The following is a 26,406-nucleotide window of genomic DNA, read 5'->3' on the forward strand; positions in this document are numbered from 1 at the left end:
ATTGATAAACTTTATTGAAATTACGGCCCAACCGTAATCCGAAATTCGTTTTGTATGGCCCACGTGTTCGTTACCGTACTTCCGAATGGACTTTAAAATTTTTTCGCCATGTCATCACAAGAAGACTTAAGTGATGTTAACCCTTTGAAGACCAGTGGATGAAATTTGGTGACAGTAGTGAAGTGATCAGTGTTGCAGGGTTCTGTTTGTTTTTCTACTACTCTCAAAACAATCGTCCTGTCGAGCGCCAATGTAACTGTACGGTCTAGTTGATCGATTATTAATGAAGAAAAATTTTAACTTTTTAAATGAACCTCGCATAAAAACACTCTCAAGAATTTCTCTCTTAGCCAACGAACGAATGTGCGTATATGTATGTGCGTCTCGTCTGCGACGGAGATCGTAGAGTTCCTCTCGCTTTCCCATATAAGGAGCTAAAATTCAGTACAATGGACAAACTTCGTCTCTAAAATTCCTATCTATAAGTTGTCATAATTATTTTTAACTTCTGACATCACCAAACTGCGTAGCAAAGCGGATTGTTGCCTAGCAACGCGAGGAGATGGAGAGAAAAAGTGCTTTAGTCTGACGAATACACTCAGTGAAGTTACCACGAGAAACTGGTGCGAACAACTGAAATGAACAAGCAATTCAAAATAATGTTCAATTTTTGTCAAGTGTGAAAAGTAGTAAATCTAAACTTCGTGACATTGAATTAACACCACAATAATGAAGATTATAAATAATTTTAAAATGTTCGTCTAGGAACGTTAATCTAAAAGTTATCTCAGCGACATGGAGTAGATAAACAGCAAAACCAACCTGCACGTCGCCCGGAAGATGAAAGGAGAGCAACATGCAACCTTTAAGACACCCTCATGGAATCACCAAAACAGTTTCCCTTGAAGTGCTATTCCAAGTGAACTGTGTTAGTGCATTGTGAAAAACAACAATGTGACATAACATAATCTATAAATTCGGGTCGTCCGCGTCATCCGCGTTCATAATTATAAATGGGCCTAAGTTAAAATATTATTACAATAATTAGTTATCCAATAGAAGTGCCTGAAAATAATGTAATATATGTTCGTGAAGTTTAGTGTTGTTAATTAAAGCAAATAGTGGAATTCACAGTATCCTTTCAAGCATCAATTATGGTTCATATTTTTATTTGTTAATTTTAAGAAATAATATAACACAACTTTCTTTTCAGCACAATTAAACAGCGCCTATGCAATATAATAATTAGTACATTATTAAATTGCATTAGCGCTGAAAGTACAATTAGAATCTGTTTTTGTGCCGGTTCCCCAAGACGTTCTGACCGAACTCTGGAGTAGTGTAGTCCTGTGGCTATATGGTCAGTTTTTATGGTCGATCCAACCAGCTAGTAAATGCTAAAGAAGACATGCTGACGGTGGAGAATCGAATCCCAGACCATAGTAAACGCTTAAGCCCATCTTGAGACCGTAGGACACGAACCACATACTGTAATAATATGGCTTTCCCTCACAGGGACGTTTAAGGTTCGAACGCAGTACAGTAATAATATGGCTTCTCTCGAACAGGAACAAACGGTAATTGAACCCTGATACAGTAATAAAAGTAGCACCCATGTTCTTTATTTACACCGAATAAACAGAGTGATCTTAATGTAAATACCAACTGTCATTCCAGTTATATGGATTCACTTGTTACATACAGGGTGTGATTGAAAAGTACCGGAACTTTTCCCGCCGCGCGGCTCCCTGGCGTTCAAAAAATGGGGAAAAATGTATGCGGGGCCTTCCTCTTTCAAGCGGAACTTAATCCAGTGCGCTGCGAGCAGCAGTTGAGAAAGCATCGTTGTCCGCGCGAACGTCGTTTTGGTCGTCGGTCACGTTTCTTGAGCGCCGAAAATGGAGTCAAAGATTGACCAACGCTACGCCATCAAGTTCACCGAGGGGTCGTACTCGTAGCACCATGTTTCATCACCACTGATCACATTGTCTTATGCTACTTGTAGACGATCTAAGAAAGCTTGAACAAGACCATTCAATACCTCAAATTTACACGTTCAAAGGAGTATTGTTCGAGACACTTGAACAGGAGTCTCGAATGGACTTGAAACAACTTTTACACGATCATAGAGATATTGAATCTGTTTTATATCCTTGTTAATGGATGGCAGTCCAAAACAAAAAACTGTAAGTGTGGAAACAAATGAAAGTGAAACTGTGTACTGATTTAGTTCAGACCTGAGCATGAATAGCTATAATATTAGCATATTTTCGTAACTTTCTGCAGGCATTTGTAATTCAATAGATTATATTAAATAATTTAGAAAACAAGTCAATTGATTTTGCAGCAATCCCACCGAATTTTCACTAAGTACATTGTCCCTTTTACATTAAATGTGAGTTAGGTTAGTTAACGTTAAAAAAGTAAAGTGCTGTTTAGGTGTAAAATCGTTCCCTATACTAAGCTTTTTTAATATCTGATTCTTCAAATGGCGTACTGATGACAGAACCATACTCAAAAAGAAAAAATCGAACTGTTTCCTAAAATTGTGTGTATCATGAGGCAATGACTGGCTTTTGATGTTATTTATGCTTTGCCATCGAAGACTGTTTAAAGAAAAGGCCACAGAAAACCAAACGAAGCAATGATAATATTTTTCAGCTACTGGACTTACCGCCCATATCTGCATCAAACTTTCTTCACAAATCTATCCCTGTTTTGGTACTGGTTAAGAATAACTCGTCAAACGAATAGTAATTTTACTGGTAAAATGTGTGAGTGTATATGAAGGAGAATTATCTGAGATACCGTAATAATTCCCACTGTCGAAACATGCCTGTATAATGTAGGAAACCTGTATTTTATCTTTAGAAGTTTGATGTTACCAGTATCAAATCATTACAAGAGCTATAGTTCAGTTCAAATGAGTGAATACGATGTCAAGGGGTTGTTGCACTATTCTCATTTATACATGATTCTTATTCTTGTACTATAACCTCCGTCGATAACGCACCTGCTCCGTACGTACGTACTCTCCCGTGAACCCCCTTCAATGCTCCTGCCCTGACACTGTTAAATAGCATGTCGATTTTATTTATTATTACTTTTGCACAGTCTTGTATGTAGCATATGTTAGGATGCACATTTGTATCTTACGGGAAAGCACTGGTAAAAGCAACCTCTACCTTAAGAAATAACTTCTCAAATACTACGTGTGGATTTCGTGATAAAATAATTAGATTACAATAGGATAACATGTAATCATTTCCAGGATACTTGTTTGCGATCATATTATCAATCTGTACGCAATTATTTGATATTATCAGAGATTAATAACAGTACAAAACGTCTTATTAAATCGAGAAAAGTCCGTTATATATTTTTTTATTTAATGGATTCTTCTTTCTTAATCTACACCTGATATTCTTGTATATTAAATTCTCAAATTAATACTTATACTTCTCATTGCCTCAAAATTTAACAAAAGTTATGGACATGTAAGCATTATAACTATATAAATCGTGAATATTATCAACAAAAAATACTAACAATATCTTCCGGCGCAAATATTAGCTTTTGCTCATTATTATAATGCACACTTGAAATATCAGATAATTATGGAAAAGAGTAACGACAAGATATTTATTCAACTGCAACTATGTCTCACGACGCATTCATACTTGTTTTGTATTTTTCTGCACTCAACTCAAGCGCTGATTGGCTATTGAATGCTATTGAATTGGATTGTTTAGAACAGGACCGAAACGAAATTTCTTGAACGAAACTATTGAGTTCAAGAGAAAAATGACGTTAGTGATGACATCTTTTTCATCAAATAGTCTTGAATGGTCTTGAACAAGAGTCTTGTTCAAGCTTTCTTGTATCGTCTACAAGCACTATAGTAACTCTTCGTCGGCTTCCACACAATCCAGCACTTCACGACTCATTTTCACTCGCAGTTCTTTTTGCTCCTCGGTCAACACCTTGGGGACCAGTTTGGCGCACACCTTCCGCATGTTCAATTCTTCAGTCACACAGTCACAATTTTTTGTATTGCATAGTATGTCAAATTAAGTTCTTCGTTGATCTCCCGGAGGGTTGTCCTTCGGTCCAGGTTCAGGTATTCGCGAACTCGCTCGACGTTTTCATCGGTTTTCGACGTCGTCGGCCTCCCAGAGCGTGGTTCGTCATCGGCGTCCTCCCTGCCTTCTCTAAAGGCCTTGTGCCACTCAAAGATCCGAGTACGGGACATCACATCTTCCCCAAAGGCTTCCTTGAGCAGGTCCTGGGTCTCAGTGAACGCCTTTTTTTAGTTTGACACAAAACTTGATGGCGTAGCGTTGGTCAATCTTTGACTCCATTTTCGGCGCTCAAAAAACGTGACCGACGACCAAAACAACGTTCGCGTGGACAGCGATCCTTTCTCAACCGCTGCTCGTAGCGCACTGGGCCAGGTTCCGCTTGAAAGAGGAAGGTCCCGCGCACATTTCTCCCACCCCTCACACTTTTCGAATGCCAGGGTGCCGCGCAGCGTGAAATGTTCCGGTACTTTTCAATCACACCCTGTACACTTTTTTTAAAAAAATAAAAAATCATATTTGTAATACTTAAAAAAAAGAAAAAGATCATTGTATTTTTCTCATAGATTTCTGTAATCAACGTACTCCGTGTAAAGGTACAAAATATTATCACCAGGGTTGGCAAAAACCATGGTTTTTATTCAAAACAAAAAAAAAACCGGTTTTTTGGTTTAAACCCGTTTTTTGCTTTTGGTTTAAACCTGGTTTGTTTTGGTTTAAATAATTTACTCTATGTATTTATATTAGATATGAACAGAAATTAGTTTGTTTTGCCTTGGTGTTATTATGCAACAACAAGGTTATACTGGAAGGGATCACATAAGCTTAAAGCGGAATCCAAACTGCTTCTCGGCTTCATCCAAAAAAGAAAATGTCCATTTCGGCACGAAACCCGGATTAACTGGTCACAAATGCGATTGCCGATTCACTCACGAAGGACTCGTGATAAAAATACGTTGTACTGATCTTTACATAGGCCTAGTTGTTAATATAATTGTCAAGAGTCATTTCAGAAGGACAAAAAGATAAACAGTAACACAAGTAAAAACATTACACTATTATATATAAATCGGGAAACTCCCACCTTAGCCATTGTGAAAATCCTGTTATTACTATAAGTATGTTTGTATATAAAATTTTAAGGTCAACGTATCATAATCACTACGCTAAAACTGAGGTATTAAATTACAAATTTGGTATGTAGATATCATTCAATAAATTTGAAACAGAGTCAAATCCAAGCTGATCTTGCAATCTGCGTAGGCAGTTGATAAATTTTGCCAATTTCTATTAATATATTTAATCAACCTTGGCTTCTTTATAAAACAACAGGCATTCAGGCAGGTAGACATACACTTAGGAAACCCTACCGTTTTGCGCTATATACCTGAGGAGTTTTCTTGTCTAATCGAATGACGTTTCTCAATATTATGAAATAGTTCTATTAAATAAAGGTAAATGATTGATTACACTGTACATGCTACAAATATTAACACCAGGCACTATATTGTTAAATTGGATACCTCTTTAAAAGCATAAAAATCATGAGTGCTGGTGTACTTTTGGCGCACCATATTTGAGAAGATTTATAGGTAAAATTCAATACTTTGCATGAAAGGATATATTTATAAAGAACAAATTTCTGCAAGCAATATAATTAAATACAATGTAATACGCTTATGTTTTAAGTTTAGTTTATTTTTCGTTAGTATGGTTAGGTTATGTTAGTATATGGGTACAACATACTTTCGCTTTTTTCTAGTAATATTAGGCTAGTTTATTTTCATTACGTTAGATTTGGTTAGAGTGGGTTATACTTGCATCTTCCATTTCTCCTATAAATTTTGTATTTTTTACGTTCTCCTGGACCATTTCAGTGAAACATTTACCTAAGGGAGTGCAAATAAAACATGACCGGTGTATTTCTACACAGTTTACAGAAGCTGTAATTTATGTTTACAAGTGGAGCGCTACTAGCATGATACCATGATAAGAGTCATTCAAACTCGTATCATTACGAAAACCCACTCGTTTTCACTACCTTCGTAGACGCGTCTACTTCCTTCGGACGCAGTGCTGTTCGGGCCCTCGCTTCGCCCTGCTCTGAGTGTGTCAGATAGCAGTCATGCTTCTCAGTGTCCACCTAGCACAGGGTGGTTTGTGTTTTTGCACTGTAGTTTTTATACTATATATCCGGACTCCGCATTTATAGGCAAATCGTAAAAGAATTGTAATTTTTCAATAATTGCTTTTGATGATCCCGTTGTATTTTATCTATGCCATATGAGATATCTTCATGTCGTTCAGCGCAAATCATTTAGGAAATAATAATAAGGTAATTATTGACAAATTATAATTTTTCAACAATTATTTCGAGTGATGCATCGAAAGTAAACTTGCGCGATCACAAGATAAATTAGGATAACATACTGCATCAGTTGTTTGTTTTCACTTTCTTTCGCCTGATGTCGCTTAAATCGACATCTTGCAATGTTTCTTTCCTAAATAGAGGGTGCTCTAAACAAGAGAAATCTCATAGGATCGTTCAGAACACAGGAAATGACATGTGATCTGATGCCATATACGTTGAGATTTTGACTCTAGGACAAATCGTAATAAATTTCCTTGGGTCTATCCTATAGTGTATAGCCAGCCTTAGTGGTAAATCTATTTAAAGAAAAAATGATTCATTCATTCATTCATTTTTCATTGTTTATTCATCCATGTCGTACATTATTGGTCAGAGACCAGTACATAGGACTTGTCAAATAATAATAAAACACTTTAATATAATTGATTTACATTATTTTACAAAACTATCACACAAGTACTCATTAATATGATAATACATTTTGTTACACAAAAAATTAAATAGTTCATTTTTGAAATTTCGTATGTTTTTGATATTCTTCAAATAACTTGGGAGCTTATTAAACAACTTAGCAGACATAGGAAGAACACTTCTTTTGGTGCACGCATAGTTTTGGTATGCTGTGAATATGTTATTCTTTTGTCGTGTGTTGTATGAATGTACATCGTCAACATGAAGAAAACTACTTTCATTTCTCTTTACATATATGATACTTTTGTATATGTACAGACAAGGGACAGTTAAAATTTTATTTGACTGAAAGACCCTTTTGCATGAGGACCTTGGTGATAGATTAAAAATAGATCTTATTACCTTTTTCTGTAGACGAAAAGTAGTAACACTGGAATAGGAGGCTCCCCAGAAAATTATTCCGTAATTTAACAATGATTGAAACTTACCATAGTACAATAACAGCAAAGTTTCTTTTGACACTGAACCACGTAGTCTATAAATGACAAAACAGATACGACTTAATTTGCTGTTTAGCTCAGTAATGTGTGCATCCCACGTAAGCCTATTGCTTATTGTTACACCTAAAAATTTAGTGGATTTTGAATAGTCTACATCAGTTGAATTTATCACAATGGGTGGTACTGTTCGAGGTGTACATGAGTAATGAAAATTTAGTGCTTTTGTTTTCTTTGCATTTATCAGCAGTTGATTCTGTGATGTCCATTTTATCAAACGCTCCACAGTTTGTTTCAATATACTTTCTAGTTCAACTGTATTGTCCGCTGTTACTATGACATTTACATCGTCAGCATATAGTACAATATGTTGGGGATACATATATTGAACAAGATCATTTATGTAAAATAAAAAAAGAATTGGCCCAAGAATTGAGCCTTGAGGAACACCAGCAGAGATAGTAGCAGTTGTGGATGAAAATGTGACTTGTTTATTGTTAATTATTTTTTGTATTTTTACTACTTGTTTTCTGTTTGTCATTTACGAGCGAAACCATTCATGTACTACACCCTAATACCATATTTCTGGAGTTTTGTCAGTAGAAGAGAATGTTGAACACTGTCGAATGCCTTGGAGAAATCAACAAATAAACCTACTGCATATTTTCCCTTGTCAAGTACTGTAGAAACCTCTTTAATAAAGTTAAACAACGCTGTATCAATTGATTTGTTTTTTTTGGAAACCATGTTGAGAATACGAGATTAGGTTATGGCAGGATATAAAATTTCTCAAGCGCGATAACATTAGTGATTCAAAAATCTTCGAGAAAACAGACAAAATAGAAACAGGCCTATAGTTTTGAACATCATAAGTATTTCCTTTTTTGTGCAAAGGTATAACTTTTGCAGTCTTCAATCTGTCGGGGAAAACGCCTGATTCAAATGATACATTTACAAGAAAGCATAGTTGTTTCACTATTAAATGTGCACTCTTTTTTATAATTAGGGATGGGACTTCATCTATACCTGCAGAACGGGTACTAGAAAGCCTTTTGATACAGTCCAACAATTCTTCTTCAGTTACCGGAGTTACATACATACTATGTTTGTTGCATGGAATATTTGACTCTACAGCGAGATCCATCTTTCCAGGTGGTAAATTCGTATTAAGAAAATACTGATTAAAGACTTCAGTAATGGCAGCAGGATCAGCAAAAGAATTATTTCTATAATTAACTTGTGATATTTCGTGCATTGGAACAGTCTTTGATGAATTGTTTATTACGTTCCACGCACGTTTCATTTTGTTTTTATATCCGTGTATTATAGTGTCATTGTGGATTCTTTTGGCTGTTTGAATAACATTCTGATATATTCTTTTGTACGTTTTTATATGGGAAATAACTTTAGCTGGTAAATTAACACAGGTTTTCTTAAGTTTATGATAATATATAAGCTTTTGCTTTGAAACTTTTATTCCTTGCGTGACCCACTTTTTCATGTTATTAAGATCTTTCCGTAACTGTAATGGAAATGCTATGTTAAAATTATGTAAGAAAACATCAACAAAATAATTGAATTTGTCATTAGCACTAGGTAAGTCGTACAAGGGATTCCAAGATTCACGAGATAACAGAAAACAAAAATAATTTATATTTTCCGTTGAAAATAATCTGGTTGTTCTCGTTATCGGTTTCGGACTTCCCTTCACTATTCTCTCGGTAGGTATTCTACAATAAATGGCTTCATGATCAGAAAATCCAACACAATATGCATCACTATTTCATATTGCAAACTCTATATGATGAAATCGAATATTCCTGGCGACATGAAGAGGAGCGTGTTAGCGTAACTCGCCTCAACACATATTATATTGTAATATAAATTTCTAAAATATAAAACTATTATTTTTGATATACAAAAAAGCACTATATTGAACGTGTGTGCTTTTCCACTTTGCGGTCCCCATGAAATTAGATATCCAATCGTTACGTGGGTTCATTCCATAATGACATTGTAGTATTTGCAATTTGAACGCCAATAATGCACTAAGTACCTAATTGTAACTATAATGGTGACTATCGCAACTAACAAACATATTCGTAATAATTTCTACTCTCTTATCTGACCTTGGAAATATGGTGATTTTTAAAAAGATGTTTTGATTGCGTTGTTTTACAGAATTTTGCGGAGACATACTGAATGATTCCAAACATTTTACGCTGCTCTGTGATCTAATCAAAGAGGTTACACCAACAATTCTACGCAAAACTCTGCGTAGAGTAATGCATTCCAAAAAATGCAAAACGTAATTATAATTGGTTTGGCGATTATCGCAAAGAAATCGCATAATTTGCGTTGCTGTGACTCCAAGTGTTGGCTGCAAATGCCTTTACATCAACCGAAGTATTTACTGCGTGAGTTCATAATAAATTGTTGACCGTAGCGGCTACACTGTCAACTTTTAAATCGTGAAAATGGTGCAGTAGTATTTGGTGTAAGCAACGGTGAAATGTAGAAATGTAGTTTACGTCAAAATTACGTTCATAGAAGTCCAAGAAATTTTAAACTCTGAATTTGTTCTACTTCTTCTTGTGCTATTCTACTTTAGGTAAAGATAGATTTGTGAAATTTACGAAAGAAGTGTATTATTGTATTTAAGAAGACCAATATACAAGTACTGTACTTAGTTTAGTCACCTGTTACATGTATAGTAAGATAGAAACTCGAAATGCACAGAGTGCTTTTTAATACAGTAATCCATGAGCAATCGATAATGAACTGCTACGTGAAAGCAGTGTTGAAGGTGATCGTCTGTAATGAAAGAAAGATGACAATTGTGCCACACACAAGTGTTTTTCCACTACCCTCACTTACGTGTGTACCCATTGCTTTACCGCCTTGTCCTCCTGCTGCGTTTCTGCTGGATTAGTTAAGATAGCTTTTTAGTGTCTGCCTAACACAGACTGGTTCGTGCTTTTTGCGTTTGTTTTTATGGCATAACGGTTAAGCCTCCTAAAGTGTATCTGTCCCTAGTAATGTACAACCTGTAACTTTTAAAGGTACGGTAGTTTCTGATGAACGAAGTGGGCGTATTTTTGGAACTGGGAGGTGAACATATTTTGCTTAAATTTCGTACTTTCTTTTTTTTTGTGTGTGTGTATTTATTGATGGTTTATGCTATGGTTGGGTTAGATTAGATTAGTTTATGTTATGTTAGTAGTTAGTAAATGCACTTACGTAACATCAACTCATTTCTCCTGTAAACATGTGATTTTTACGTGATATTGGCTTCCCAGTTCCAAAATTATCCCAAGAATTAAATATATGAAGAAGTATTTGCTGTATATGTTATGTATTACCAGCATGGATCGATTTAAATCACTTAATTTTTTAAAGTAAAAATCGTTGATTTTATCAAACTCAGATATAAATTAATTTAAAGTGAAAATAAGGGGTTCATTCGAGCGGACGCTCTACCAAAATCAAAATTTATAAGTAAAATACGATGTCAAACGCTTTTCGTACTAAAAGAAGTAGGTTGTGAATATAAGTAATTTCTGTCATTAGATATATTGAAATACATTTTGAATATGAGTGAACGTATTCTAAGTGTAACTATTTACTGAAGCGGAAGGCGGAAGAATGCGAGAATGCGAAAAAGTTGGAAATAAACGGCGGGAATGATCTGTTCGTGTTAGCAATGGACATTTGCGATGGATATAGTGCAAACACGATTTTATTACAAAGAATTGTGTGATAAAGAGGGTAAGAGTGCACTTTATGCCGAACATTCATTGGAACCGATTCACCTGACTCGATTCCTCGGAACAGTTCAGAGATCAGTTCCCAAAAATAATCCCATTAGGTGGTCTGCATGGACAAGTTCTGCAGACCACCTAATAAGTAATCGTAATCTAACTTCGCAGCAGCAAACTAAGATATATCATAACAATGATAATACATTACGATTGCTGACCAAATGATCCACCACACTCACCAAGAATTTACTCTTCAATTGCTACGTACAAGGGCAATATCCTTGAGAACTGACGCTAAAGTCTTCCGACAAATCAATTCAGGTAAAACGGTGACTATCAATTTTGAGATCCAAATGGGGGGCTACCGTCCCCCAAACCCTTCGCTCAAGTACCATAAAAACATCCAAAACAACAATAAATAATCAAATCACTACTATAAATCTAACTTAATAAGAAAAAAATTACTGCAAAAAAAAAATTAACACTCACCAGTAATTATGTCAATCCAGCATGCCGAAAAAAAAAAAAAAAACTTTCACCAACCAGCCAGCAGCAACAGCTGCCAGATTAACCAGCAGCAAACTATCCACTTCTGACTACGGCGCATTCGACCCACATTAAATTTCCGTCTGTAGAACATACTCTCGTCCACTTCAACTGTTATTCCAGGACCTCCGATAAGGTCACTAGAATTTCTAACGATTGTTGCAAGACACACCTCTCTACAGAAACACAACCAATCCGAAACAGTGTGCCTACTATGTTTCGAGAAAATTCCAGAACACTCGTTGATAAGGAAATCATAATTAGTAATATTACAAACAAAAAAATATCATAAAAATTCTTCCCAATGATAATTAGTCCACACAATATTGCGAAACTTTCACTTGAGTGTCACAAACATATTTCAACATACACACACACACACACAAAAAAAAAAAAAAAAAAAATGCGAATCTCACTTGAGAATATAAGAACAAAACGACATCCAAACAGACTTAACATCACACTTCACCAATGCAAAAAACACGTTCAACCGTACAGCATTCGAACATCAGTTATGAATACATAACAAGCAATCAGCGAGTTCAACACAACCAACTAACTACAGCACAGGAGGCAACATCAGTGCCACCAACCGCTAAAATACCGATTCCGTACCTGTTACAAATAACAGTGATTCCATTCCTCCAATGAGGGCCGCGGTGGCTCAGTGGTAGAGCGTTCACCTCTGGTGCATGGGGTCCCGGGTTCAAACCCTGCTCCCGCCAAGTGAACTTTGTTGTGGACAAACACCGTGTGGGTGGGTTTTCTCGGGGATCTCCAGTTTCCTCCCACTTTCTTCATTCCACCATTTCATTCATTTCTCATAATCACCGTCTCCTTTAGCATAACCGGCATAACCGTGGGACGTAAAACTCAAAGCTTTCTTTTTCCATTCCTCCAATGCCACAACCTATGACAAAATCACTTGTTCGGCATAAAGTGCACTCTAGTCATAAAGATCGTCATATTATAAAGTTTCTGCAGTGTCATGGAATGTTGAAACGTAAAATCAATTATGCGAAGTGTGGAAGAGAAGTGAAAATTCAAAACAGACGAATTTCTCCTTGCAGTGGGTCATTTGTACCCGGGAAACCAGTGAAGCCATTTTGAAAGTAAGAGTTGTTACGATTATTTAAGTATTTTTGAAGGTGAAAATTATTGCGGATATTTTATGTACTTTTCCACTATCCTTGTTTGTGCGTGTGCCCCCCGTCGCTGACGCACCTGCTTCCTACGGACGCTCCCTGTTGCTCCGGTCGGTCCCCCCTCTCCTAAATTTAGAAACTTTTTTAGATTTTATATCGTAAGGCGAATTTTTATGTATTTCGTGCCGCAAGCAAGTTACGATTTTTTACAAATATCAGCGACTTTTCTGAAAAAAGTATCTTATTGATAAGCGTTGCTGTACTTTTTCCTTAATGCTCAAGAGACATTGTTTGGGATTTGAAATACAGTGTCTGAATAAGGGAGTCAGACATAGACATACATTCGCATTTCAAGAGAGAATAAACATTCTAAGGGTGCGCTTCAGAGAAAAAATATATTTAAATTAATCTATATTATTTACTTATGAAACATAGGAACGTGAATGACAAAACTCAATTTAATGAGTACAAAAAATACAAAATGAGAAAACATGCTTAAATGCATGTCAATAAAGAACTCGGACACTTAATTTGGATAGAAAGTTTAGAATGTTATTAGATACTTTTAATATTTTGTTGCAATCTTTTATTTTTCATGATGACTTTCAATCTTGCGGGCATGGATATTTCAAGGTTTTTGCAGAAGGAAAGCTCAGTTTTTGCCGATTCAGTCTGAAATGCTGATTCCAAGTTGTAACGTACCGTAATTACTGGTAACGATACATTGGGGTTGCACACACATTTTCTTGCTTTAGGTTGCGTTATGTTAAACCTGTTCTTATACACGCTAAGTTATGTTTAACTTGTTATTATACGTGTCTCGTGTGAATTTATGATTGATTGTCCCTTTTACTTAATGTTTAGTACTGTTACGATTGTATCTTTGATGGTGTACGTAATCTCTACCGGCACCATAAACATAGCGTATATCATTATCCCTAGGAGTTTAGTAGGCCTCAGTTTAAATTAATCCGGTAATGATATGTAATGAATACTTTATGTCTTGCGTAGCGTTGTAAATTTTCCGGAAATTTTGAACCGGCTGGTAAAAGGCAGTTTTTTCCGGTTTCTTTTCGGAAAAATTGTGAAAATAAAAATCTTTGTATTAGGTTAGTTTTACTAGTAATGGAACCTTTTTTTTTTTTTTTTTTCGAACGCGTGAAAAATGTAAATTGAAAAATTTCAATATTGTGAATATTTAAAAAAGAAGCATTCGAAAATAAAACTGTTGAACAATGCCACTTTCGATCCTGTTTAAGTCCAAATATATCCCCGCAAACTGGGGGAGGAGGAAGATATATTAAATCAGGGTGGAAAACAATCATGATTTTTTTTTAAAAAATCATTTTTGTTGATTTTTTTAAAAAAAATCATTTTTGTTGATTTTTTTAAAAAAAATCATTTTTGTTGATTTTTTTTTATTTAAATCTATTTTTCTTTTTGATTTAAATCAAATCTTTCTCCTCGCATAATACAAGTCGGGAACTGAAGACAAAGCATTAGGAATTAGTATTAAATGCTAATTATGCCATTTAAGTGAAAATACTGGGGTTGAATTTTAAATTATCCCCAATCGTTAACCTATATAAATCCCAAGCAATGTCTCTTAACCCTTTTAAATTATGGCTCTTTTTAAATGTAAATTATAGACTTTCACAGTCAAGCAGCTACACCATCATCCCTATTTATCCTAGGATCATGGTACATACATCACTCTCTTTAGAATAGAATAGCTTTTGAAACGGTAACATTAACATTTCCCTATCATATCCCTGAAGAGGGAAATTTTGAGAGTAATCGGCATTTCTTTTTACTTTTTATTTTAAATTTTGATCCCCTCTGGATTCCCCTGTGTTAACGCACAGATCTCAAAATCAACTGGGAAATACTAAGGGGTGTACTAAATGTATGTACAAAATTTCAAGCTTCTATCTTAAGTAGTAAGGGTGAGGAAATTATTTAACAGTGAGCTGAGAACATTCCCAAATGCCCCAGATGACCCGGATGTAATATAAAAATTTCCTCAGACACCCCTATTTATCCTAGGATCATGATTTATACATTATTCTCTTCAGAATAAAACAAATTTTCAAATGGTACCCTTCAAATGTTCTTATCATGTATCTGGGGCGGGTAAATCACGAAAAAAGGAATTTTCTGTTAAAAATATATTTTTAAATTTTTTTTTTTTTTTACCTCTGTGGACTTCTCCCCCTGTTTTAAGGCAGAGATCTGAAACAAATCTGAAAAATACTGAGGGGTGCACTAAGTAATTGCACTAAGTGAATGTGCAAAATTTCAGTCTTGTAGGTGCAAAAGTATTCTAAGCCTGCGAAAAATAATATTCCCCAAATACCCCAGATTCCCGTATAAAACAGGATCTCAGGTACCAGTTTCCTGGAACATCCCAATTTATCCTAGGAGCATAGTACGTACATCATATTCTTTAGAATAGAACAGCCTTTCAAACGGTCCATTCATATGTCTCCATCTGAGGCGGGAAAATCACGAAAAAAGCTATTTTTGTTTCCACGCAGAGATCTGAAAACATCTGAAAATTGTTAAGGGATGCACTGAACGAGTGTGCAAAATTTCAGTCTTCTGAATGCAAAATGTAACCCGGCAAAAAACAATCTAATAATAACACGCATAACAAAAAATATCTTTTTAAATTTATGACGTCATCACACACTATGCCTCAATGCAGAAAGGCGTGAAAGCATATGTAACGTGTTCTAAAATGCCTCTAGTCTTGAAGAAAACGAAGTAAAAAGCCTTATTGGTACTTTTTGAATCGAATAATGAAGATTCTACCTTATCACCTAAAAATAGGTTATATAATTTAAAAGGCTAAGCATTATGGAAAAAGTACAGCAACGTTTACAAAATGATACTTTACAAAATGATACTTTTTTTTTCACAAAAGTTACTGATATTTGGCAGGGGCCTATTTTTAAAAACTCAGAACTTGCTTGTGGCATGAAATACATAAATTTCGCCTAAAATTATAAAATTAACTTTTTTTTTTTTTTTTTTGAGAGGAGATAGGACCCTCTAAATACGCTTTATTATCTGTGAACAAATAAACAGACACGCACAAAAATGAATTTTCGTCTTAAATGTCGATGTTGATTTCCCCGTTGAAATAGTTAACGATTTTAAAACCCAAACCCAATGTTACGAAAAGAAGAAAGCAGGATTGCTCCCTTACCTGTTCAAAACGGGATTTTCCCTAATCATCCTCTGCATGACACTTGTTTTCATACTATACTGTACATTTGAATCTCATTGTATTATGATTATTTACTTCCTTAATCGAAATAACAGAACAGAAACGGGATTTTACTTATTTTCACTTTAAATTAATTTATTTCGGAGTTTGATTTAAATCAACGATTTTTATTAAAAAAATCCAGTGATTTAAATCTTGATTTATATCGTGATTTAAATCAGACTGATTTAAATCAATCCACCCTGTATTAAATTGATGTAAAATGATCGATATTAGTGTGAATCCATAGTTTCCAGAGCCGCTGAGATGAACAGTGACGTTTCCGATGCAGTTTAAATCCAAATTCAACGCCGAAATTTTAGGGAGGGGGAAGAGGAAGGGGTGATATATATATATATATATATATATATATATATATATATATATATATATATATATATATATATATGTTTGTGTGTGTGTGTGTGATGCAAAATGACTGATATTAGTGTCGAATCCAAAGTTTTTGGGGTCAATGAGATGAACAGTAACACTTCTAATGCCGTTTAAATCCAAATTCAGCGCCGTGACCTGGGGGCGGGAAAGAGGAGAGTTATACAAATGATCGAAAATGACCAATATTCGAAAATGACCAGTGTCGAATCCATAGTTTTTGGGGTTGCTTTCATGATCAGTAACACTTCCTATGCCGTTTAAATCCAAATTCATCCTTGTAACTTGGGTAGGAAGAGATATATAAAAATGACTGAAAATGTCCGATGTTAGTGTCAAATTCATAGTTTCCAGGGTCGCTGAGATGAGCAATGACATTTCCGATGCTGTTTAGATCCAAATTCATCCACGCAACTTGGGGGCGGGAGATATATAAATATGATCGAAAATGACCAATATTAGTGCCGAATCCATAGTTTTTGGGGTCGTTGAAATGAATAGTAACACTTCCGATGCCGTTTAATTAAAAATTCATGCTCGTAACTAGGGGGCGGGGAGAGAAGAAATAGGACTATATATAAAAATGATCGAAAGTGACCGATATTGCTGTCGAATCCATAGTTTTTGGGGTCGCTAAAATGAATAGTAACACTTCCGATGCCGTTTAAATCAAAATTCATCCTCGTAACTAGGGGGCGGGGGAGAGAAGGAATAGATCTATATATAAAAATGATCGAAAGTGACCGATATTAGTGTCGAATCCATAGTTTTTGGGGTCATGGGGCTGTTTAAATCCAAATTCACCGCAGCAACTTCCGATGCCGTTTAAATCAAAATTTAAGGAGGGAGAAGAGGTCGATATATAAAAGTGATCGAAAATGGCCAATATTAGTGTCGAATCCTGGGTAGCTGAGATGAACAGTGACACTTCCGATGCCGTTTAAATCCAAATTCATCCCACATTAGTTACTCCTAAAGGGGGGGGGGGGAGTGACATGTGAAAGTAATTGAAAATGACTGATACTAGTGTCGAATTCATAGTTTTTGGAGTCGGTAAGTTCATTGGAATGAAGACAGCAGATGCAGAATAGCGCAGGCTAAACAAGCATTCAATAGGAAAAGAGGATTACTAACATCAAGAAATGTGTCGCTGGACGTTCGTAAACGATTTATCAAGACACTGGTATGGAGCGTGGCCATACTGGACAGTGGTATGGAGCTTTACGGATCAGAGACGTGGACATTGAGAAAAGTTGAAATATACAAGCTGGAAGCATTTGAAATTTGGTGTTGACGCAGAATGCTACTCATATCATGGACCGAAAGAAAAAGGAATGAAGACGTACTAAAGGAAGCTAATGAAGGACGACAAATCATGAAGATAATAGGAAAAAGAAGAAACAGCATGCCTGGCCATCTTATTCGACACTGCGATTGGATCACTGTGCTGATATAGGGAAAGGCAGAGGGAAAACCAGGAAGAGGAAGACCAAGGATACAATATCTAGATGCAGTTACGAAGAAGAGGCCTTATCAAATTATAAATCATCTCTCCCAAGCGAGAGAAAAGTTTTAAAATTTCCATGTTGCCCACCAACCTATAGTTGAGGTGAATAAGAAGAAGAAGTTCATTGGTGACAGTTTTTGTGACCTTTATACCTAAAATGAAACGTATTTTCCCCGTGCGAAGAACGGGTATTCAGTTAGTCTTTAATAATAACAAACAGAAATTTCACATGTTAAATTCTTCAATACATTTGTCGCTGCTCAAATTTACTCACTTGTGCGGCGTATGTGTGTGTATACGTAAATAAGATCATCTCTCTTTTGAGTTGTTCGAAAAATACAATTACAAATAATAGAGAGGGATTTTTATCAGAAAACTAAAAAATAAAATTAAAAGCTGCTGCTTTTAAGTATTTTTCCTGCTAGCGAAATACGTTGTATACATACATGCTGCAGACACGTTACAGCAAATAAGATTAGTATCCGGCGAAGAAATAGTTTTTAAATTATATTCTCTGGGCTTTGCCAATATTTCCGAAGAAAAGATTTTTTCTAATGGGTTCAGAATTTCCGGAAATTTTACACAGCACAAGGACAATATATATATATATATATGCTGTAAAGAAAAAATAGCGACACCTCCATTCTGAAGTTAACTTACACAGAAAACCATAGTTGTAGCCGTTAGAAGAGGAATAGAAGGAAGTGAAGAGTGGGATAGTTCATTTGCGTTATCTGTGACACCTGTGGTGTACGACATCGCTTGCCAGTTGTTTGTGTAGCAGTAATTTCGCTAGATGGCACTGAGTGCGTCTCGTAAATTATTGTAGTGAGAATTCTGCGTTGCATTTATGATGTGTAGGCTGAGGTAAATAGCTTTTTATGATTGTTCTTTGCTTACTCATTGTTTGGACAGTGTCAACTGGCAAAATTGTTGTTGTGCAGCGTTGTTTGTGTGTGATATTGTTGCTACATGTGGACTGTAAACAAATAAGATGGGTAGGAAATGTGACTTATTGCCATGTGAACAAGACATAATCCTTGCTTTGCGCAGCTAAGGCAAATCTAAGGGAATAGATGGAATACTGAAAATCCATCATTCTACGGCAGGAAGAGTAATTCACAAGTGGAAACAGCTTAACAAATGGTCCCTTCGTCAACAGTGTGGAAAAAAAAGAAAGCATCACCCAGAGCAGATTGCTAAATGAAATCAATGTCACTGCAGATTTAAGGAGTGATTTCCCCAAAAATTTCTTGTGTAGTTTGACATGATCTTGGAACTGCAGTTACTCGTAGAACTGTATTGTCTTGACTGTATGAGGAGGATATTACAAAGAAGAAACGGCGTAGAAAGTCGAAACTGACAAAACAGAGGACTTAAAAATAAATGTAGTTTTGTGATTCGATATGCAACTTGGACTTATGACAACTGCAAGCACGTCGTTTTCTTTGTTGAAAAGAAGTTTAGAATAGTGGGAAACGATAGTGGTGTGAAGTTGTGGATACGAATAAGTAAGGAACTTGACAAGGATTTTGTTTGAGAGATGCAAATATTCAGTTACTGAGTGATGATATGGGCTTGGTTCACCGTTAGACGTCAGAACGACGGATATATGTGAAGGATCGTTTGATGCATGAAAATATCTTCAAATTCTGGTACGTAAAGTTCTTATAACTGCTACAGATGGCTTTTCTGAAGAAAAGTTGGACTACTTCCTTTTCCGGGACGATAATGCTTCATGTCACCGAGCGAAACTCGTTAATACGTGTTTCGGGAATATGACTATTTAGAGACTCATGTGGCCTACAAACTCACCTGACATGAATCCAGTTGAAAATTTGTGGATCAATATAAGCAGAAGATTCAATGGACAACTATCTCAAATAGAATGGAATTCAAGGAACAGACAATCCGAGTGTTATTCCGTGAAATCGAGGTTGCATTTTGCAATAGCCTTATTACCAAAGGGCTCCGATAATTCGCTGCACTGCAGAAAGCCCATGGTGCACATACAAAATACTAGTTTGGTGTATGGTGCTTCCCGATGTTCGCACACAATATGTTTCACCCTTAAAAAATTCCATTTCTTGTTTTCAGCTATTGTTGTTGATCTTTTTCAGTTTTATGTATAGCTCTTCCTATAAAGGATTTTGCTCAAAACACACACAGCTACTTATATATGTATATAAATTCATTAAATTCATGTCAAAAGCCTGTAACTCTGGCGCAAGTATTAAGAATGAACTGCTTATTAGGAATATACATTGTAATATTATCAGGAATTCAGGTAAAAAAATCATATTGATTAAAGTATGTTGCGAAAACCATACCCGAGCAAGTGTCGCTATTTCTTCTTTACAGAGTGTATATATATATAAAATTTTAACATACTGGTATTAACTAAAATGATCCTGGCCCTGTTATTTAACACTTCCCTGCCGTGAAACGGTAACTTTATAAGATTACTTAAGATAATTTAAATGCGTCTATATTAATTAATCTAACTAGGATTATATTTTAGGATCTTTTGTAGTCATACTATCACGGTGCTAACTTTAAAGGAATTTTACAAATACATTTGTTGCCACAAGATTTCCCTATTCTAATACAAGAAACATAACTAATCAATGATCTTAACTGTAAACTAGTTTTCATTTTAAAAGCATAATGTAGTAAAATATTCGAAAACTTCAATTTTCCCCACTTTTTCCGTTTTTTTTCCAAGCTCGAGAAAAAAATCGGTAAAAAAAACTGGATTTTTACCCAAAATTTTTGATTTTTTCCAGGCCTTTACAACACTAGTCCTGCGAGTGTTTACTTACAATATATATATAGTGGTTGTCATTATTGACCCTTATATTGTATATCTGCAGACCATATTAGTGGAGAGCAAAACTTATTAAATAATTAGTACATACCGGTAATCGTATAATTAAACTGAGCAGACAATATAATTTAACGTAATTATCCATTGAAATACTACATAAGAAGCGTGCGTGACCTTCTAACTTCATAACATGGCATGGTACAACGAATGCATATTAATGTGAACTATCCTGTTACGTGAAAATACACTTACATATATTTTAGTTACTCCTGTAAAACTGAATTAGTTCATTTCAATAATGTTAATATCATTGACACAAGGAAACTACTTACTTTTAGATATATTCAATACTGGCTGACAGTTTGTAGAGACTGTGTTTATTAGTTTACTTAAGTGTTGATGATGATGGATACAGAAATGTTCGGTTAAAGCAGTGTACGTCGTCACACATCTCAAGCATTCTCTAATTGTTTCTCCACTAATGTAGTCTGTCAGAATCTTCTAGAACAGAGGTAGTAACCTTGTATAACTTCCGGCTCTCATGTTTCCTTCTTTTCATAGTGTTCTTAACCTGAAATAGCTTTATTTATTTATTTTTTTTTTAAATTATGAACCTGAGAAATATAGAAATTAGATAAAGTCTGAAACCTTAAGCTTAAACAATTATTTTATATTATTATTATTATTATTATTATTATTATTATTATTATTATTATTATTATTATTATTATTATTATTATTATTATTTACACTTTCGAATTAATCATGTAACACGGATTTGGCTTATGACATCAAACGACTGAACAGTTACCTCGTTTGTAAATGCACTTGAGGCACCAGCTTGTTACCCTGATTCACGAGAGACTGATCTGTTGTATAAATGATTTTTTTTTTCATTTGACACTTCATTTGTTTTTGAGTTACCATTTCTGTAATTCTCCTCGCAATAATTGATACATGTTATGAAGTAACTCTAAAAATATGCTGTCTGGTAGGATTTTTTTTCTTTGTAGTGCATACATGTCCATTTGTATATATTTCATATCTCATTACTTCATCATATTTGGTTCCGTGGGTGCATTGAGTAAATTCAATGCTATGGCCATACAGAGCGATGCCTCATATCTGCCACTAGTTCCTTCTAATTCTGAAAGTGGGAAGGCATATAATTGTGGAATACAGTAAAGGGGATATTATTGCTCACTTGACTAATATGTTTAACGAGACAGCTTAAATGTTAGAGTTATGGAATGCAATGTTATTACAGGAGGAGGATTGTAATTCGATTTGTGCCATTTCTTTTGCGATTATGTTTTAGATAACTAATGAAAGCCGATCAGTCTGTCATATTATAGATGTGTTGCATATGTTGTTGCAATGAAGTACTTTAAACAGAAAAGTAAGATTTCTTTCTATTTTCTTCTGTTTTTTTTTTTTTTTTTTTTTTCAATGCAAACAAGCAAAGTTAAAGTGTTCAATGATTTATTTCACTATGAAAAAATACATCAGAAATTTTATTACGAAGGAAGAGAAATTGTATTCTACATGAATAATATTGTAAATCTTCAATCATTTACAAAAGGAAAATTCTTTTATGAAAATATCTTCTCTTCATTCGAATGATATTGATGTTATCCATCTTAATTAAAATGTTAAATTCTCTTTTGCATGCTGTCACCTGAAAACAATAAAGAAAGTCAATAACATAGAAATTGGACATTCTTTTTCAGACTCATAAATTAATGAGGATACTATAGTATAGGCTTAATATATATATATATATATATATATATATATATATATATATATATATGGGTAATTCTCAAATTAGCGGCAAAATTCAGGGATAAAAGTGCTAAAAATATATATTTTTTAATACCATTCATTTTCTTTTAGTAAGTTCAGATACAGTTTAGAAGTATGTTTTGATACTAAGCAGAGCTTAATCTGCATAACTTTAGTTTTTAAAAAATATTATTTGTGTTTACGTGAAATATTAATCCATGCTAATGACAAAGTACACACAATAGCCGATAGAAAGTGGTGTGCTATGTGATTTTGCAAATGGTAATAGTTAGAAATCTACTCTTTGGTTAATTATGGTCGTAGGTGTCAATTTGTGTTGTAATTTTTATTTTTCTTTGCTGAAGTTAAAAATTACAGCAAAAATTCACACCCATGACCGAAACCAATTAAAAACTGTATCGTTACACCATTTTTATAAGCAGTATTTTTAAACATAAAGATGAGTACATTCATAACATAAGATGTAAATAGTAAGTTACACAGGTAGAATTGACACTGATGACCAAAACTTTGTAGGAAGTAGGAAGTAAACAACAGCATAATAATCTTTAACTTGACGTGAAGCAATATGAAAACATACGTAAGGTGAAAATAATAGTAACTTTCAAATGTAAAATTGAGATACATAACATTGCAGGAAGTAATTCTCCTGTCACAAAAGTGAACAACTACTACAAATTATTTTTAATCTGGCGTGAAGCAATATGATAATGAAAACATTTTGATTTAGAATCAAAGCAGCTTAAGCTTCGAAACCACATGGTGCGTGAAGATCGATTCCACAAAACCTGATAAACTTGTAAGGTACCTTTTACTTTCAAGTCTGTTGCTTTAGTAGCCAAATGTTCTTCTGTGCTTGTAATTTCTCCTGAGCACATGCAAAAGGTTGTATATCTGACACATTTTTCTCCAACACATTCAACAGTGAATGGAAATCGTTGATATCTTCACCCTGGGCTACACATCGATCAGCTATTCTTTTAATAATATCACCCACTCCATCAGGAACATGTTTTTCATGTCCGGATCCACTATAGTTCCAGGTAATGACATTCACTTGTGGCAGTGTTGGGCAAATTTCAATTGAATTAACAATTAACAATTAATCTGTAAATTTAATTGTTAATTGCAATTAACAATTGAAATAAGTAATGGTTAATTGTTAATTGCATTTGGCCATTGAAAAAGGAGAATCAATTGCAATTGATCAATTGATTGAAAGTAATTGCAGTGGAAAGTAATTGCAATTGAATTCTGTAATTCAATTGCAATTGAAATTAATTGGCAATTGATTCAATTGCAATTGATTTCCACAGCAGTTACTTTCAATTGATTGATCAATTGCAATTGATTTTCACTGATTAATTTTCAACACAGTAGTTCAGAGAGGGCGTGGGGCAATGAAAACTTTAGCCACGACCAATTGACTCACCACCTGTCGTGACCCACGACCCACCGTGACCCACCACCCACCATAAACCACTCTTACCCACTGTGACCCACAGACCCACCAAAACCCATTGTCATGAACTCTGACCCATGATTCACGACCTCTTCTCTACTGACTAAAGAGTTTAAACTTGTAATAAAACAAGCCTATAAAATTATCACTTATCGGAGTTTGAATTTCTACGATCAATCGCTCAAGCACCGCACTAATACAATAACGGCGGATCTGACCTTTCTAATATAAATAAAATAGAGTTTGTTCGTGTGTCTGTCTGTCTATCTTTGTGCGGCCTGTGGACGATACGAGTGGACCGAAACTTCTCAAAATTTGGTCACGGGTAGCTTGGTCTAGGCCCCAGACCAAGACGAAGAGTTTTTTTTTTAATTCCTTACTAGGGGGTGTCCAGGGGACGCTTACCGGGACCGGCCTAGGGACCAGAAAAGTCGACCGAGAGTTACAAAATTTTGGTCAAAGATACCTTGGTCCAGGTCCCACACCAAGGCAAAGCGTTTTCAACAAAATTCGAACCAGGGGGTCTCAGGGGAGCGTTTACCGGGACATGTAAAAGTAGAACGATATCAGTGTCGATTTCATAGTTTTCGCGGTCACTGAGATCCATGGTGAAACTCCGATCGCATTAACTTCCAAATTCACCGTGTTCGGCTGCGGGCCGTGGGTCAACGGGGGGAGGGGGATACCGAAACGTAAAAGTAATCCAAAATGACCGATATTAGTGTCAAATCCATGGTTTTCGCGGTTGCTGATATCAATGACGACACTACCATTAGCGATGACTTTCAAATTCATCCACCGTTGTATGCGGGCCTTGGGTTACCAGAGGGGGGAATTCCGAGACATGTAAAAATAATCGAAAATGACCGATATTAATGTCAAATCCATAGTTTTCGGGATAGCTGAGCTCAATGGTGAAACTCAAGACCACGTTTACTTTCATATTTAGCCCCCATCAGCTAAGAAAGGGTGGCATTATAAAGGGGATCACGAGACATGTAAAAATAATCCACAATGACCGATGTCAAATCCGTAGTTTTCGCGGTGGCTGAGATCAATCGTGATACTTTCATTAGCGATGATTTTCAAATTTAGCCACCATTGTATGCGGGCCGGGAGTCACGGGGGGTGGGGGAATTGCGAGACATGTAAAAATAATGGAAATTGACCAATATTAGTGTCAAATCCATAGTTTTCGCTGTCGCTGAGATGAATGGTGATACTTCCACAGGCGTTGACTTCCAAATACAGCCCCCATCGGCTGTGGTCCAGAGGCATTGTTTTTTTTTTTTTTTTTTTTTAATTGGAACCAGAGGATTATAGGGACTTTTACCGGCATATGTAAAAAGTAGTAGAAAATGGCAGATGCTAGTGTCACATTCATAGTTTTCGCGGTATTGGTTTTGCGAATCAATGGTAGTGGGTCAAAATGGGCATTCAATGTGGGAAGAAAAATGATCCACTCTCCCACCACTATCGAATTTGAAGGTCGCTTTTTCGCATTGTTTAGTGCATGTTTTTACCGTTACTGCGCATATTTTCACGTTTTGTAGGCCAACGAAAGTGGGTCAAATACGACCTACAAATATGGCAGAAAAAGACATATCCATTCCACTTTCAAGGTCCATTTTGACCCTCTCCCACTGATGCACAAAGCGACACAAATCATGCAAAAAAAATAAATAAATAAATAAAAATGTGAAGAAAACGACCTCGACATTCGATGGTGACAGAACAGCATTAAGTTATTCCGCTATACTTGTAGGCCATTTTGACCCATTTTCGTTGTCGCAATAAAGTGGAAATAGGAGCACAAAACAGTACAAAGCAGGCACTATACGATGCGAAAGAAACGACCTCCAAATTCGATAGTGGCGGAACAATGGCTGTATTTCCTCACACATTGATCGACCATTTTGACGCATTTTTGGTGATGCTCCAAACGTGGAAGTAGGCGAACAGAACTGTACAAAATACACACTAAACGATGCGAAAGAACCAACCCCGAAATTCGATAGTGGCGGAACAGTGAGCCATTTAACTCCCACTTTAAAGCCCCGTTTAACTCACCTCAGGTGATGCACAAGACGAGAAATAGGCGCAGAAAACTTTTTTTAAAAAAAGGCACTAAACGATGCGAAAGTAACGATCTGGAAATTCGATAGTGTCGGAACAGTGGGTCATTTTCGTCACACCTTGGAGGCTCATCTTGACACACTTCTAGTGACGAACAAAACGTGGAAATAGGGGCAAAACGTAACAAAACAGGCACTAGTCAATGCGAAAGGAAGGACCTCGCAATTCGGTAGTGGCGGAGGAGTGAGTCATTT

At 35.5% G+C, this 26,406-nt stretch overlaps 1 protein-coding gene across 4 annotated transcripts in view; it reads left to right on the plus strand.

Annotated features, from left to right (window-relative positions):
- The first annotated feature begins 9,774 nt into the window (after positions 1-9,774).
- Positions 9,775-26,406, plus strand: part of Haspin (haspin) — a 152,513-nt gene continuing 135,881 nt past the window's right edge. For 2 of the 4 annotated variants that reach the window (XM_081767536.1, XM_081767535.1), the window contains exon 1: positions 9,775-9,969. The gene's annotated coding sequence lies outside the window, so the exon portion shown is untranslated. Of the gene's footprint in view, positions 9,970-9,993; positions 10,421-26,406 lie in introns of those variants that run through there. The other 2 variants (XM_081767546.1, XM_081767540.1) reach the window with 2 other exon arrangements.

Source organism: Thermobia domestica, chromosome 1 (assembly GCF_964235325.1).
Source record: "Thermobia domestica chromosome 1, izTheDome1.hap1.1, whole genome shotgun sequence".
NCBI classification, from domain to species: Eukaryota; Metazoa; Arthropoda; class Insecta; order Zygentoma; family Lepismatidae; genus Thermobia; species Thermobia domestica.